Here is a 12,363-nt window from a genome sequence, read left to right as displayed (position 1 = left end):
ATGTATGTTCCTCTTCCCATTTTCTTAATTGTTTTGGGTTTGTTATTGTAGGTCTTTTCCTTCTCTTGTGTTTCTTGTCTATAGAAGTTCCTTTAGCATTTCTTGTAGAGCTGGTTTGGTGGTGGTGAACTCTCTCAGCTTTTGCTTGTCTTTAAAGGTTTTAATTTCTCCATCAAATGTGAATGTGATCCTTACTGGGTAAAGTAATCTTGGTTGTAGGTTTTTCTCCTTCATCGCTTTAAATATGTGTGGCCACTCCCTTATGTCTTGCAGATTTTCTGCTGAAAGATCAGCAGTTAGCCTTATGGGGATTTCCTTGTGTTTTATTTGTTCTTGCTCCTTTTCCCTTCTTTGTATTTAATTTTTGATTGTTTGATTAATATGTGCCTTGGCGTATTTCTCCTTGGATTTATCCTGTATGGGACTCTCTGTGCTTCCTGGACTTGATTAACTATTTCCTTTCTCTTATTAGGGAAGTTTTCAAGTATACTCTCTTCAAATATTTTCTCAGTACCTTTCTTTTTCTCTTCTTCTTCTGGGACCTCTATGATTCATATATTGGTGCTTTTAATGTTATCCCAGAGGGGTTTGAGACTGTCCTCAGTTCTTTTCATTGTTTTTTCCTTATTCTGCTCTGCAGTAGTTATTTCCACTATTTTATCTTCCAGATCACTTATCCGTTATTCTGCCTCAGTTATTCTGCTATTGATCCCTTCTAGGGTATTTTTACTTTCATTTATTGTGTTGTTCATCATTGTTTGTTTCCTCTTTTGCTCTTCTAGGTCCTTGTTAAATGTTTCTTGCATTTTCTCTATTCTATTTCCAAGATTTTGGATCATCTTTACTCTCATTATTCTTAATACTTTTTCAGGTAGACTGCCTATTTCCTCTTCATTTGTTAGTTCTGGTGGGTTTTTACCCTGCTCCTTCATCTGCTGTGTGTTTTTCTGTCTTTTCATATTGTTTATCTTACTGTGTTTGGGGTCTCCTTTTCACAAGCTGCAGGTTCGTAGTTCCCACTGTGTTCGGTGTCTGTCCCCCATGGCTAAGGAGGTTCAGTGGATTGTGTACACTTCCAGGTGGAAGGGACTAGTGCCTGTGTTCTGGTGGATGAGGCTTGAACTTGTCTTTCTGGTGGGCATGTCTATGTCTGGTGGTGTGTTTTGGGGTGTCTGTGGCCTTTTTATGATTTTAGGCAGCTCTTCTGTTAATGGATGGTGCTGTGTTCCTGTCTTGCTATTTGTTTGGCATAGGGTGTCCAGCCCTGTAGCTTGCTGGTCGTTGAGTGAAACTGGTTCTTGGTGTTGAGATGGAGATCTCTGGGAGATTTTTGCCATTTGATATTACGTGGAGCTGGGAGGTCTCTTCTGGACCACCGTCCTGAAATTGGCTCTCCCACCTCAGGGGCACAGCCCTGACGCCTGGCTGGAGCACCAAGAACCTGTCCTCCACATGGCTCAGAATAAAAGGGAGAAAAAATAGAAAGAAAGAAAGAGGATAAAATAAAATAAAGTAAGATAAAATAAAATAAAGTTATTAAAATAAGAAATGAAAAATAATTATTAAGGAAAATATTTTAAAAAGAAAAAAAACGGAAGGACAGAACCCTAGGACAAATGGTGAAAGCAAAGCTATACAGACAGAATCTCACACAGAAACATACACATACACACTCACAAAAAGAGGAAAAGGGGAAAAAATAATCTATCTTGCTCCCAAAGTCTACCTCCTCAATATGGGGTGATTCATTGTCTATTCAGGTATTCCACAGATGCAGGCTACACCAAGTTGAATGTGAACCTTTAGTCCACTGCTTCTGAGGCTGCTGGGAGAAATTTCCCTTTCTCTTTTTTCTTAGCACAGCTCCCGGGTTTCAGCTTTGGATTTGGCCCCGTCTCTGCATGTATTTCACCTGAGGGCGTCTGTCCTTCGCTCAGACAGGACAGGGTTAAAGGAGCAACTGATTTGGCAGCTCTGGCTCACTCAGGCCCCGGGTGGATGGAGGGGTATGGGTGCGAGGTGAGGTTGTGGTGGCAGAGGGTGGCGTGACATTGCATTAGCCTGGGGTGCACCATGTGTTCCCCCGGGGAAATTGTCCCTGGATTATGGGACCCTGGAAGTGGCGGGCTGCACAGCTCCCGGGAGCAGAGGTGTGTAGAGTGACATGTGCTTGCACACAGGCTTCTTGGTGGCTGCAGCAGCAGCCTTAGTGTCTCATGCCGGTCTCTGGGGTTTGTGCTGATAGTGGCGGCTCGCGCCCATGTCTGGAGCTCCTGTAAACAGCACTTTTAACCCCCTCTCCTCTTGCACCAAGGAGCAAAGAGGCCAGAAAATGTCTCCTGTCTCTTCGGCAGCTCCAGACTTTTCCCGGACTCCCTCCTGTCTAGCCATGGTGCAGTAACCCCTTCAGGCGGTGTTCACACAGCCAAATTCAGTCCTCTCCCTGCATCAGATCGAAGCCTGAACCTCACCTCCTAGCCCCTGCCCATCCCGGCGGGTGAACAGACAAGCCCCTTGGGCTGGTGAGTGCTGGCCGGCACCAATCCTCTGTGCGGAAATCTCTCCACTTATCCCTCCGCACCCCTGTTGCTGCGCTCTCCTCCATGGCTCTGAAGCTTCACCCACCACCCCCCGTAGTCTCTGCTCATGAAGGGGCTTCTAGTTTGTGGAAACCTTTCCTCCTTAACAGCTCCCTCCGACTGGTGCAGGTCCCATCTTTATTATTTTAACTCTGTTTTTTCTTTTTTCTTTTGCCCTACCCAGGTACGTGGGGAGTTTCTTGTCTTTCGGGAGGTCTGAGGTCTCTGCCAGCATTCACTGGGTGTTGTATAGGAGAAGTTCTATGTGTAGATGTATATCTGATGTATCATGGGGAGGAAGGTGATCTCCCCATCTTATTGTTCCGCCATCTTCTAGGATTGCTTCTTATACTGGGTGTTTTTCTCTTTTATCTTGTGGTTCCATATAAATTTTTAGGATTGGCCTTCTCTCTTTGTCTGAAAAGTGCTGTTGGAATGCTGGTAAGGATTACAATTAATCTATAAATTACTTTGGTTTGTATGGATATTTTAATATTAATTCTTCTGATCTTTGATCACAAGATATCATTATATTTGCCTGTGTATTCTTCAGTTTCTAACATTAGAGCCTTGTATTTCAGTGTACAAATCTTTCATTTCCTTATTTTAAAATTTTAAAGTATTTTATTCTTGTTGATGCTGTAAATTGGATTGCTTTTTTTGTTTTAAGCTATATTATTCTTATAGAGAGAAATGCAAGTGATTTTTACCTGTATGTTGATTATTTTTATCCTACTTTACTGAATTTATTGATTAGTTTTAACCATTTTGTTGGGTTTTAGAATTCTCTCTATATAAAATCATTTCATATGGAAAAAAGTAACTTTACTCCATTTCCAATTTAGATGTCTTTTAAAAAATTGTATAATTGCTTCAGCCACAACTTCCAGTACTATGTTGAATAAAAAATAGTGAGAGTGAGCACCCTTGTCTTGTTTCTGATCTTAGAGGAAATCTTTGAACAGTTCATTGTTGAATATAATGTTAGCTGTGAACTTGTCATATATGGTCTTTATTATGTTGAAGTATTTTCCTTCCTTACCCAATTTGTTGAGAGTTTCTTTTTTTATCATAAAACGGTGTTGTACTTTGTCAAATTCCTTTTCTGCATCTATTGAGATAATTATATGATCTTAATCTTTCATTCTATTGATGTGGTGTGTCATTGACTGATTTGTTTAAGTAGAGCATCTTTTTACCATGATGTTGAATTCACTTTGCTAATATTTTCTTGAGAATTTTTTTCATCTAAACTTATTGGGGGTAGGTGTCTGTAGTTTTTTTTTTTCTGGTAGTGTCCATATGTCTTTGGTGTCAGGGTACTGCTGGCCTCACAGAATGAGTTTGGGAATGCTCCCTTGCCTCTGATTTTTTGGGAACAATTGAAAAAGGTCATAATGAATTCTTTATATATTTAGTATAATTTACCGGTAAATCTATATCTCTTCTTAAGCTTTTCTTAGTTGGAAAGTTTTTGACCACTGACTCAATCTCCTTATGTGTTATTGCTTCATTTATATTTCCTATTTCTTCATGAGTTAGTCTCTTTTAAAAAAATATTTCTTAATGTGAACCATTTTTAAAGTCTTTATTGAATTTGTTACAATATTCCTTCTGTTGTATGTTTGGGGTTTTTTTGGTCCCAAAGCTTATGTGATCTTAGCTCTCTGACCAGGGATCAAACCTGCACCCCTGCATTGGAAGGTGAAGTCTTAACCACTGGAGTGTCAGGGAAGTCCCCATGATTTAGTCTTGGTAATCATATTTCTAGAAATTTATCCATTTATTTTAGGTTTTCTGATTTGTTTGTGTATAAAGGTTCATAGAAGTCTCTTATGATTTCTTTGATATTCATTTTAATGTCTCTTTTTGATTATCAATATCATTTATTTGAGTCTTCTCTCATTTTTCTTAGTCTCATAAAGTTTTTCAATTTTCAAAGAAAAATCTTGCTCTTAGTTATGTTGATCTTTTCTGTTAATTTCCTGGGCTATATTTTATTGTTTATGTTTTGATCTTTGTCATTTCCTTTTTTCAGCTAACTTTGAGCTTAGTTTCTTTTTCTTTTCTTAGTTCCTTGATATGTAATATTACTTTGATTATTTAAGATCTTACATTTTTCATAATATATGTGTTTATCACTTTAAACTTCCCTGTTAGAACTGCTTTTGAAGCATCCTATAGGTTTTGGTACACTGTGCTTCCATCTTCATTTGTTTGAGATTTTTAAACATTTAAAAACATTTCTTCTTTGACCTATTTGTTGATCATAAATGTTTACCTTAATTTTCACATGTTTGTAAATTTTTCAGCTTTCCTCTTGTTGATTCGTGTTTTATGCCTTTATTGTCAGAAAAGGTACTTGGTATAATTTCAAATTTCTTAAATTTGCTAAGCCATGTTTTGTATTCTATCATATTATCTATCCTGGAGAATGTTCTGTGAACATTTGAGAAAAATAATATGCATTTTGCTACTGTTAATGGAATGTTTCATACACACACACACACACACACACACACACACACATACACACACACACACACATATCTGTTAGGTCCATTGAGTCTAAAGTGCATTTCAAATCCTATGTTTTCTAGTTCACTTTTTTCTCTGATGAACTATCTATTGCTGAAAGTGGTGTATTGAGATCTCCTACTCTTTTTGTGTTGTCTATTTCTCCCTTCACCTGTTTTAGTGTTTGCTTACTATATTTAGGTGTTCCAATGTTGTGTGCTTATATATTTATTATTACTGTACCTTCTTGATAAATTTAAACCTTTGTAATTATATAATGACCTTCTTTGTCTCTAGTTACCATTCTTCACAGCTGGGGAAGCTGAGCACTTACTCTCACACTCCCTTTCACTTATTGGAGAGATAATCAGCTAGTTTAGTTCTAAGCTGTGCCATCTTTGGGGAAGGGTGATCCTGGCAACGTAAACCTGTTCCTCTTATGCACTCACTTTCATCTTAACTCGTTTTTACTCCTTCAGTGTGCTGGAATTTCTCCTCTGGAAAACTGGAGTTCCACAAAGGCTTTCTTGTCTCTGAACGTCTGCCCAATTCAGATGTTCCCAGACCACAGCCATGAGGTTATAGGGCTGGATCACAGGCCCTGTCATTTCCACAGTCTGTACTGAAGTCCATCTGTCTGTTGCCAGATCCACAGGTGAGCAAGACTCCTCCCAGTTCCCTTGGTGTATGGTGCTATATCTTACTACTCCCACAGGAGCACTGAGTTCATGAATGAATGTGAAATGTTATAGAATGGAGGTACAAAAACAAGGAATATCTTATTCCATTATGATATTGATATCTTGAAAAGTACAGTCCCCTGAAAATATAGTGCTAGAAAAAATGGTTATCTACATGTGAAAGAATGAATTTGGAGCCTTATCTTTCAAGCTGTAAATAATATAAGCCTAAATGGATCAAAGACCTAAAATCATAAAATCCCCAGTTGAAAACATAGGGCAAATGCTTCATGACATTGAATTTGGCAGAGGTTTCTTGGATATGAAATGAAAAACACAGGCAACAAAGAAAAAATAGACAAATTGACTTCATAAAAATTTTAGAAATGTGTGCATTAAAATAATGTCAACAGTTAAAAGGCAACTCACAGAATGGGAGGAATCATTTGAAGTCATATGTAACAGATTAATATCCAGAATGTATAGAAAACTGAAACTCAACAATGACAAAATGAACAACCTGATTCAAAAATGGACAAAAACTTGAATAGACATTTCTCCAAAGAAGATATACAAATTGCAATAAGCACATAAGAGATGCTCAGCATCAGAAATAATTAGCAAGTGAAAATAAAAACTACAGTGAGATACCACCTCACACCCTTTAGGATGGCTACTATCTTAAAAACAGAAAATAACAAGTGTTGGCAATGAGGTGGAGAATTTGGAACTCTTGTACACTCTTTGGGCAGTATGAGTTTTAGCCTCATAAAAAAGAGTATAACCATTCCTCAAAAATTAAAAATAGAATTACCATATGATCCAGCAACTCTAGCTCTCGGTTTACTCCAAAAAGAATAGATAGCATTGTCACAAAGAGATATTTTATACCCATGTTCATAGCAGCATTATTCATAATAACCAAAGCATAGAAGTCATCCAAGTATCCATTGACGGATAAACAAAATATATGTACATACAATACAATATCTTTAGACTTAAAAAAGAATGAAATTCTGACATATGCTACAAGTATAAGTCTTGAAGACAATATGCTAAGTGAAATAAGCCTGTAATATAAGACAAATATTACACAATCCCATTTATATGAGATACTTAATCAAAATCATAAAGACAGAAAGTAAAAATATGGTCATCAGGGGCTGGGGGAAGGGATGCATGGGAAATTATTATTATTATTGTTAACATCTTTATTGGAGTATAATTGCTTTACAATGGTGTGTTAGTTTCTGCTTTATTCCAAAGTGAAACAGTTATACATATACTTATATTTCCATATCTCTTCCATCTTGCATCTCCCTCCCTCAAACACTACCTCTCCCACCCCTCTCGGTGGTCACAAAGCACTGAGCTGATGTCCCTGTGCTATGCAGCTTCTTCCCACTACCTATTTATTTTATGTTAGGTAGTGTATATATGTCCATGCCACTCTGTCACTTTGTCACAGCTGACCCTTCCCCCCCCATATCCTCAACTCTATTCTCTCGTATGTCTGTATCTTTATTTCCGTCTTGCCCCTAGACTTTTCATGACGTATTTTGTTTTCCTTTTCCTTAGATTGCATATATATGTGTTAGCATACGGTACTTGTTTTTCTCTTTCTGAATTACTTCACTCTTTATGACAGATTCTAGCTCCATCCACCTCACCACAAATAACTCATTTCGTTTCTTTTTATGGCTTAGTAATATTCCATTGTATATATGGGCCACATCTTCTTTATCCATTCATCTGTTAATGGACACTTAGCTTGCTTCCATGTCCTGGCTATTGTAAATACAGCTGCAATGAACATTTTGGTACATAACTCTTTTTCAATTATGGTTTTCTGAGGGTATATGCCCAGTAGTGGGATTGCTGCATCCTATGGTAGTTCTTTTTTAGGTTTTTAAGGAACTTCCATACTGTTCTCTATAGCGGCTGTATCAATTTACATTCCCACCAACAGTGCAAGAGTGTTCCCTTTTCTCCACACCCTCTCCAGCATTTATTGTTTCTAGATTTTTTTGAAGATGGCCATTCTGAATGGTGTTAGATGATATCTCATTGTAGTTTTGATTTGCATTTCTCTAATGATTAATGATGTTGAGCATTCTTTCATGTGTTTCTTGGCAACCTATATATCTTCTTTGGAGAAATGTCTATTTAGGTCTTCTGCCCTTTTTTGGATTGGTTTGTTTGGTTTTCTGATATGGAGCTGCATGAGCTGCTTGTAAATTTTGTAGATTAATCCTTTGTCAGTTGCTTCATTTGCAAATATTTACTCCCATTCTGAGGGTTTTCTTTTGGTCTTGTTTATGGTTTCTTTGCTGTGCAAAAGCTTTGAAGCTTCATTAGGTCCCATTTGTTTATTTTTTTTTAATTTTCATTTCTCTAGGACGTGGGTCAAAAAGAATCTTGTGGTGATTTATGTCATAGAGTGTTCTGCCTAGGTTTTCCTCTAAGAGTTTGATAGTGTCTGGCCTTGTTTTTAGGTCTTTAATCAGTTTTGAGGTAAGTTTTGTGTATGGTGTTAGGGAGTGTTCTAATTTCATACTTTTACACGCACCTTTCCAGGTTTCCTAGAACCACATACTGAAGAGGCTGTCTTTTCTCCACTGTATATTCTTGCCTTCTTTATCGAAGTTAAGATGACCATATGTGCAAGGGTTTATCTCTGAGCTTTCCATCCTTTTCCATTGATCTACATTCCTGTTTTTGTACCAATACCATACTGTCTAGATTACTGTAGCTTTGTAGAATAATGTGAAGTCAGGGACCCTGGTTCCTCCAGCTCCATTTTTCATTTTCAAGATTTGTTTGGCTACTCAGGGTCTTTTGTATTTCCATACAAATTGTGAAAAAATTTTTTCTAGTTTTTTGAAAAATGCCAGTGGTAATTTGATAGGGATTGCATTGAATCTGTAGATTGCTTTGGGTTGTAGAGTCATTTTCACAATGTTGATTTTTCCAATCCAAGAACAAGATATGTCTCTCCATCTATTTTTATCATCTTTAATTTCTTTTTTCAGTGTCTTATAATTATCTCCATACAGGTTTTCTGTCTCCTTAAGTAGATTTCTTCCTAGATATTTTATTCTTTCTGTTGCAATGGTAAATGGGAGTGTTTTCTTGATTTCACTTTCAGATTTTTCATCATTAATGTATAGGAATGCCAGAGACTTCTGTGCATTAATTTTGTATCCTGCTACTTTACCAAATTCATTGATTAGCTCCAGTCATTTTCTGGTAACATCCTTAGGATTCTCTATGTATAGTATCATGTCATCTGAAAACAGTGACAAATTTTCTTCTTCTTTTCAAATTTGTATTCCTTTTATTTATTTTTCTTCTCTGATTGCTATGGTTATAACTTTCAAAACTATGTTGAATAATAGTGGTGAGAGTGGGCAACCTTGTCTTTTTCCTAATCTTAGTGGAAATGCTTTCAGTTTTTCACCATTGATGATGATGTTGGCTGTGGGTTTGTCACATATGGCCTTGTTATGTTGAGGAAATTTCCCTCCATGTCTACTTTCTGCAGGGTTTTTATCTAAATGGGTGTTGAATTTTGTTGAAAGTTTTCTCTGCAACTATTGAGATGATCATATGGTTTTTCCCCTTCAATTTGTTAATATAGTGTATCACATTGATTGATTTGCATATATTGAAGAGTCCTTGCATTCCTGGAATAAAGTCCACTTGATCATGGTGTATGATCTTTTTTGTTGTTGCTGTTGTATGCAGGCCTCTCACTGTTGTGGCTTCTCCCATTGCGAAGCACGGCCTCCAGATGCGCAGCTGCAGAGGCCATTGCTCATGGGGCTAGCCCCTCTGTGGCATGTGGGATCTTCACGGAATGGGGCATGAACCTGTGTTCCCTATATCGAATGGTGGACTCTCTACCACTATGCCACCAGGGAAGCCATGTATGATCCTCTTAATGTGCTGTTGGATTCTTTTTGCTAGTATTTTTTGAAGAGTTTTGCAGCTATATTCATCAATTTTATTGGCTTGTATGTTTATTTCTTTGTGACATCTTTGTCTGGTTTTTGTATCAGGGTGATTTTGGCCTCGTGGAATGAGCTTGGGAGTGTTCCCTCCTCTGCGATATTTTGGAAGATTTTGAGAACCATAGGTGTTAGCTCTTCTCTATTTGTTTGATAGAAGTCGCCGGTGATGTTATCTGCTGCTGAGCTTTTGTTTTGTGGAAGATTTTAATCACAGTTTCAATTTCAGTGCTTGTGATTGGTCTGTTCATATTTTCTATTAATTTTTTTAACATCTTTATTGGGGGATAATTGCTTTACAATGGTGTGTTAGTTTCTGCTTTATAACAAAGTGAATCAGTTATACATATAAATATGTTCCCATATGTCTTCCCTCTTGCGTCTCCCTCCCTCCCACCCTCCCTATCCCACCCCTCCAGGCTGTCACAAAGCACCGAGCCAATATCCCTGTGCCATGCGACCGCTTCCCAATAGCTATCTACCTTACGTTTGTTATTGTGTTTATGTCCATGACTCTCTCTCGCCCTGTCACAGCTCACCATTCCCCCTCCCCATATCCTCAAGTCCGTTCTCCAGTAGGTCTGCGTCTTTATTCCTGTCTTACCCTTAGATTCTTCATGACACATTTTTTTTAAATTCCATATATATGTGTTAGCATACAGTATTTGTCTTTTTCTTTCTGACTTACTTCACTCTGTATGACAGACTATAGGTCTATCCACCTCATTACAAATAGTTCAATTTTGTTTCTTTTTATGGTTGAGTAATATTCCATTGTATATATGTACCACATCTTCTTTATCCATTCATCCGATGATGGGCACTTAGGTTGTTTCCATCTCCGGGCTATTGTATATAGAGCTGCAATGAACATTTTGGTACATGATTCTCTTTGAATTATGGCTTTCTCAGGGTATATGCCCAGTAGTGGGATCGCTGGGTCATATGGTCATTCTATTTGTAGTTTTTTAAGGAACCTCCATACTGTTCTCCATAGTGGCTGAACCAATTCACGTTCCCACCAGCAGTGCAAGAGTGTTCCCTTTTCTCCACACCCTCTCCAGCATTTATTGTTTCCAGATTTTTTGATGATGGCCATTCTGACTGGTGTGACATGATATCTCATTGTAGTTTTGATTTGCATTTCTCTAATGATTAATGACGTTGAGCATTCTTTCATGTGTTTGTTGGCAGTCTGTATATCTTCTTTGGAGAAATGTCTATATAGGTCTTCTGCCCATTTTTGGATTGGGTTGCTTTTTTTTTTGTTATTGAGCTGCATGAGCTGCTTGAAAATTTTGGAACTTAATCCTTTGTCAGTTGCTTCATCTGCAAATATTTTCTTCCATTCTGAGGGTTGTCTTTTGGTCTTGTTTATGGTTTCCTTTGCTGTGCAAAGCTTTGAAGTTTCATTAGGTCCCATTTGTTTATTTTTATTTCCATTTCTCTAGGAGGTGGGTCACAAAGGATCTTGCTGCAATTTATGTCATAGAGTGTTCTGCCTATGTTTTCCTCTAAGAGTTTGATAGTTTCCGGCCTTACATTTAGGTCTTTAATCCATTTTGAGCTTTTTTTTTTTTTTTTTTTTGCAATTCTTTCTTCAGTTTATTCAGTTTGAGAAAAAATCTTCATTTCTTAACCCTGCAGGCTTAAACAGAGACCTTGTTATATGTATTTATGAGTTTAATTAAGTATATAAACACTAAGGTTTTCATTCTACTTATTTTGAACATCTTTATTGGTGTATAACAACACATACTGAAAAGTTCATGAACTAAAAAGTTCAGCTCACAAAAATGAAATCTCACAAAATGAATATAGTGAAGCAGCAACAAAATCAAGAAATAGAACAAATGCCACTTCTCCTACTTATGTCCTCTCCTAATAACATTCTCACCCTCTTCCCCAAAGGGACTCATTATCCTAGATTTATAAAATTTAGATCATATCTTATTTTTTTAAATTTTATATATGTGGAAAACTAGAATATGCATTGTTTGACTTGTATTCAATATTATGTTTGTGAAATTTATTTTTGTCTTTGTATATATAACTCTGATTCATTTATTTTTACAGCTATATACTGTATTCTTGTAGCATTATTACTAACATTATGTATCCATTCAACTTCGGAAATGCCTTAGGGTATTTCCAATATGGGGCTATTATAATGCAACTATGAGCATTTATGTCCCTGCATTTGGGTACACATATGCTGCATGCATTTCTTTTTTTTTTTTTTTTTTAACATCTTTATTGGGGTATAATTGCTTTACAATAGTGTGTTAGTTTCTGCTTTATAACAAAGTGAATCAGTCATACATAAACATATGTTCCCATATGTCTTCCCTGTTGCGTCTCCCTCTCTCCCACCCTCCCCATCCCACCCCACCAGGCTGTCACAAAGCACTGAGCCAATATCCCTGTGCCATGCGGCTGCTTCCCACTAGCTATCTACCTTACTGCGTTTGTTACTGTGTATATGCCCATGACTCTCTCTCGCCCTGTCACAGCTCACCCTTCACCCTCCCCATAACCTCAAGTCCGTTCTCTAAGAGGTCTGCGTCTTTATTCCTG

General features: G+C 37.3%; 1 long non-coding RNA gene across 1 annotated transcript in view; it reads left to right on the top strand.

The window, feature by feature from the left end:
- Nucleotides 1-12,363, top strand: part of LOC307179955 — a 163,439-nt gene that overhangs the window by 127,390 nt on the left and 23,686 nt on the right. The window contains exon 4 of the long non-coding RNA XR_013825623.1: nt 5,576-5,751. This is a non-coding gene — a long non-coding RNA (uncharacterized lncRNA). The remainder of the gene's footprint in view (nt 1-5,575; nt 5,752-12,363) is intronic.

The sequence above is a fragment of the Stenella coeruleoalba genome (assembly GCF_951394435.1).
Source record: "Stenella coeruleoalba genome assembly, chromosome: X".
NCBI classification, from domain to species: domain Eukaryota; kingdom Metazoa; phylum Chordata; class Mammalia; order Artiodactyla; family Delphinidae; genus Stenella; species Stenella coeruleoalba.
Note: the sequence above shows the minus strand (reverse complement) of the source record. Positions and strands in the feature narration are given on the sequence as shown.